Source organism: Vicia villosa, linkage group LG3 (genome assembly GCF_029867415.1).
Source record: "Vicia villosa cultivar HV-30 ecotype Madison, WI linkage group LG3, Vvil1.0, whole genome shotgun sequence".
In the NCBI taxonomy this organism is placed as follows: domain Eukaryota; kingdom Viridiplantae; phylum Streptophyta; class Magnoliopsida; order Fabales; family Fabaceae; genus Vicia; species Vicia villosa.
In genome coordinates this window covers 8,661,871-8,666,888 of record NC_081182.1, presented here as the reverse complement: position 1 = coordinate 8,666,888, position 5,018 = coordinate 8,661,871, and the positions used below count along the sequence as shown (strand labels likewise).

The 5,018-nt window shown below is 33.2% G+C and overlaps 1 long non-coding RNA gene across 2 annotated transcripts; it reads right to left on the bottom strand.

Annotated features, from left to right (window-relative positions):
• Positions 1 to 592: 592 nt before the first annotated feature.
• On the bottom strand, positions 593 to 3,891 carry LOC131660217 (uncharacterized). 2 transcript variants are annotated; one of them, XR_009300767.1, is made up of 5 exons: positions 3,173 to 3,891; positions 2,347 to 2,958; positions 2,091 to 2,247; positions 1,061 to 1,984; positions 593 to 869 (listed from the first exon to the last, which is right to left on the bottom strand). It is a non-coding gene; the product is annotated as an uncharacterized LOC131660217 (long non-coding RNA). The 2 variants fall into 2 exon arrangements; XR_009300766.1 differs by having other exon boundaries at positions 2,091 to 2,958; positions 3,173 to 3,890.
• Between the last annotated feature and the right edge of the window lie 1,127 nt (positions 3,892 to 5,018).

The following is a 5,018-nucleotide window of genomic DNA, read 5'->3' as shown; positions in this document are numbered from 1 at the left end:
CGAAATTGGAACGGCATCGGGTAGCCGGTTTCAAAGTAGACGAATGCTAGGTGGGGGTAGGTTTGTGTCATTTGTGTTTTGTGGTGTGAAGAGGATGAAGAAGAGTGTGTAGTATTTATAGACTTATTGGAGCATTGATGGCCCAACAAACCTTATCCTGCCTCAGGGGACTTTTCGGAAATGAACTTCCGAAAATAGGAGGCAGAGATGTATATTTCGGAAGTTCATTTCCGAATTATGCAGAAACAAACATAAATTTTGCATTTTGTTGATTGCTTAGTGTGTTGTGTAAATTGAACAAATGGAAGGTACATTAAACATAAATTAGACAAAGATGACATAAAACATACTTATATTATATATGTATTGAATCGGTCCGATTTTACATGATAAACAACAATACATACAAAAATGGTCATTACAAACCAAAAACGATCCGGAACGAACTAAAATTCACCGAACCAATCGGTGGATCCTAAGTCCAAAATAGGCACGTTTTTCGACCGCTCTCTATTTTGCTCGCGCTCTTGGCTCATCATTTCTTTAAACTCCGCCATTCTTGAAACGACGGTTTGATTGTACATAACTACCACCCCGTTCGCAATTCAAAACAACGAAAGCTTTCCGCCTACTATTTCCGTTGTCCGACCTTAAAATAACAATTCCAAATCCATGTTTGTTAGCTTCCTTCCGAACCCAATCAATCAATTGTTCGCGACTACCGAAGCTCCGATCATTTGTAAAATGTTGCCGAACATCGACCGCATTGATCATAGGAGTAACGTCAATAACCGGATCGTTATTAACGTTGACAATTTCCGGAACTAATACTCCATCGTCTCGCACAATGTTGTCCGGATGCACCATACCTAACAAATGAATAAATTAGCAAAATTGGCCAAAACTGTTTTTTTTTAACTGCCAGGGCATATTTCGGAAGTTCATTTCCGAAATTTATTAGGTAATATATTTCGGAAATGAACTTCCGAACCATATCAGTTTCAGCATAAAATTTATCAATCAATGTAGTGAAATAGGGGATGAAATGAGTGATGTTTACCTGAAATTGTAGCTTTCTATGCTCCCTTTAACGTGATCAACGGTTTGAAACTTGATTTTAGGACGAAAAATGGAGGGAGATTGATTGGGTTTTGGAGAGGGTTTTGAGATGTTTTGGAGAAAAATGATGAAATAGTGAAGGAGGGAAATTTGTATATGCAGGAATATTTTCGGAAATGAACTTCCGAAAATATTCACGTTTTTAAATTTTTTTAACTTCGGAGATGCATCTCCGAAAACACCACTTTTTTGGTGTTTTCGGAGATTCATTTCCGAAACGTATGAAAATTCAAAAAAAAAAAAAACTTCGGAGATGCATCTCCGAAGCAGGGGCAGTTTTGGTTTTTCGCTGGGGGTGACCCCATAGAGAGGTGGGTAAAGAAATTTTCAACTTCTTTATATTGAATTAACATGTTTGTATAGAAATCGGGTTGCTTCTTTGTTTACCTTAATTGAATGATTAATCATACAATTACAAATGAATGATTTAAGCCCCAGCCTCAAAAAATGAGAATGATTATCAATCACACGAATTAGGGCTGGACAACGGGCCGGGTTGGGCGGTTTCGGGCCCAAAACCCTCACCCAATTCAAACCGCGGTTGAGATATATAGACCCATTTCCGCCCATTATTTTGAACGGTTTAGACGGGTTGGGTTAGAGCGGATCACGGGTTAATTTAAACGGTTCAGTCGGGTTATTATGCTGATTTTATTTTTGAGCACAATAACATATTTTGAGCATTTTTTAAAAAATTAAAATAACTGAGATGAAAAGAACCAATATACAAATCAAAGTATAAAAGAATACAAAATCTATAATAGAATAATGATAATCTTATAAATTTAACATTATAAAGAGTAAGCAGGTTCAAGGTTCAGAGATATTATTGCTCTATATAAATCCTTCAGATGCCTCAGCAATCCTACATAGAGAGAAACAAAATTCAGAGCCAGACTTAATTGTATAAATGTATATAAAACATGTGAAGTTCTTATCGGAGAGGTTAAGTATTTGAAACATTTGTTTACCATATTCATCAGGTCATAGATTGTAGAAATGAAAGGACTACTAAAATTATCCATGGTAACCGGTACTGATTTCTATAGCCATATATGCTGCTCATTTTGTGTAGGATTTACCAGGAGCACCAATTTGATACTCCATAGGTTCATAATTATTTTCAATCTGTACATAATTACAAGTTCTAGTAAATAAATAAAACAAAGAAAATACTATAAAAACAAAATTGAATTAATTAGAAAGCTAGTAGTATATTTAATTTACATGTACTATATTTAATCCAACATAATTTTCAAGCAGTTTTGACATGGGGTACCCTCTGTAGAAAGACATGCATATAGTATCCTAACACCAAATTAAACCAAAAATTTTCATTTATAGTTGATCTCAAATAATTAATTCTGCTCATTAAAATGGTAAGGGATGCTTCTTAGATCCAATTCTTCCTCTAGGAGAAATCTCAGCAGTGATTTTTTCCTGGAAAGAGAAGTTCCAGATCTATACAAGTTAGTAACTACTGCTGATAAAAATAGATCAGATAATGATCCAGTTGTTGTCCTCACTCTTTCTTACATTTCTTTATTTGCAAGCATTTCAAATAATAATTGATTATAAGTATTGTGAGCATAATACAACACAAATTCAATTGCTATAATAATAGCAGGTCAAGCTACAACCTTATGGTTTTCTCTCACATGTCTTTAAGCTATACATCCATGGTATTTATTTATCACAAAAGAATCTAATTTACTAAATAAAAAGTATACCCAAAGAGCAAAAGGTGAAAAATAAGAACATACAGAGATAAATCAAAAGGTGGGGAGCATACAAAGATAAACCAAAGAACATGAACAAGAAATCTAACCTTTGCTCTGTCTGAAACATTCACAGATAGATCAAAGAACATGCAAAAGTAAATCAAAAACAAAGTAAAATTTGTTAGAAATCTAAATCAACAAACCTAAAAATTAACAACTCAAAAATATGAAATGGAACATCAAAATAAAATACAAAAATGGTAAAAACTCTAAATAAATTTAAAATCTAAATAATAAAAGCTAAAATCAACATCGTTAACTTAAACATTTACCTTTGCAAACAAGAAGAAGGTCCTTCCAAGCAAGTAGAAGAAGAAGAAGAAGGGACGACCAAGAATCAAGAAGATGAACACAGACACATAGTTTCCTTCACCGGCGGCGTTAACGAAGTGTTCTAGGGTTTTTTGGTTAAGGAACTTTATTTGAGAGAATAAAGAATAAATACCCTGAATACCCTAGTAGTGCTGCTAAAATGACCGTGTATTATGAATAATCGTATAATTTTAGTTTTGGTGCGGGCGGATGCGGACACCGACGGTGGTTTTCCATAAACCGAACCCGCCTGTTACAATCCGCCTGGGGCCGCACTGTTGGGCCCGTTCATCCGGTGACCCGTTTGAAACCATTCAGTGCGGTTATTTTTTTGCGGTTTTTGCGGTTTGGACCGGTTTACGGGTTCTTGTCCAGCCCTAACACGAATGGTACATTGAATTAATAATGGAATCTATCTTTGTTTACATGAATTGAAAACATATTGTAAAGGAAACATTCTAGGGAGAATCTGATTCTGTTTCCTCTAGCCTTGCATGTCTCAGATGTATCCTAGCCTATAGTCATAATCATAAAGGAAGAAGTGAAAGTAAAATCGAATGAAAAAGATTTTACAATGAATTCATACACCAAAACATCTTTTCAGAGCATAAGTAGTGAATTTAGAGAATCTTTTTCCTTTGGGGGCACATAAAGTGAATGTTCATGCATCTGTTTGTTTTGATTAACTTATAATAATAATAATAGGCATCGCATCTAATCATACATGGAAATCTGTTAAAATTATTGGACACTAAAAATGTCAACAATAAAGTGATTTGATTTACTTGTGGATGATATGTGCTCTATTCAAATCTTGCAGAATTATATGGATGATATGCTCTATTCAAATCTTGCTAAATTATTAGCATTTGTGAAAGGTGGAGTTAATCTTTTGTAGATTTGTAATTATTATTCGCATGATGTTGAGATCAATAGATGTTCTAAATTGATATTTAGTTCAAAACTTATAAACACAGAAATATGTAAATTTTAGAAATTTAAGGCTCTTTTTGATAAAAATAGTGGTTGACTGATAAGTTAGTTGATAGTTTATAACTTATGTCGGATGACTGATAATTGATAACTTATAGTTTATAGCTGTTGATTGATGGTTTATAGCTGATAAGCTAATTGAAGTGTTTGGAAAAATTAGCAGTTTAATTAAATGATAAATTAAAATAACATAAAAGACATTTAATATATAATGATTTTATTTTAAATTTAAATAAATTATAAGGAATAATAGTGAATTAAAGTTAAAATAATAAGGGCAAAAGTTGAAGAAAAAAATGATAAATTAAATAGCGTCTCAAAAATAGCTATAAGTTAGTAAAATAAGCTATAAGTTCCTGATGAAAAGACTGTTACCAAACATATCTTTTATTGTCATAAGAGCTTATAAGCTATAAGATCAAAAAATGTCTTGCCAAATAAAGCCTTAATATATTTGTAGTCTTAATAAAGTTTTTTTAAATTTTTAAATTTCAATAACTTTTGATCTCCTTAAATTTTCTGTCATGACTTTTGGAGCCGCCCTATCTACTCTGTATCTATAAATGAAATACCCACTCTTAAATGGACAAGTAGAGGTTATCTAAGGAGATCAAAAGATCGCCGAAAAGTGCTAAGTAGAGAGCATAAAGCTAAAGAATAATAGGGCCGTGGAAGTGAATGACTGTTGTAGACACGAAATCAGGGGTTAAGACATGAGAAATAACTCTAGGAGAGTACGAAGGCGACAGAAGAAGAAATTTGTTACAAACACTATATTTTTAGGCGCTAAGCCAAGTTTAGTTCATCTTAATT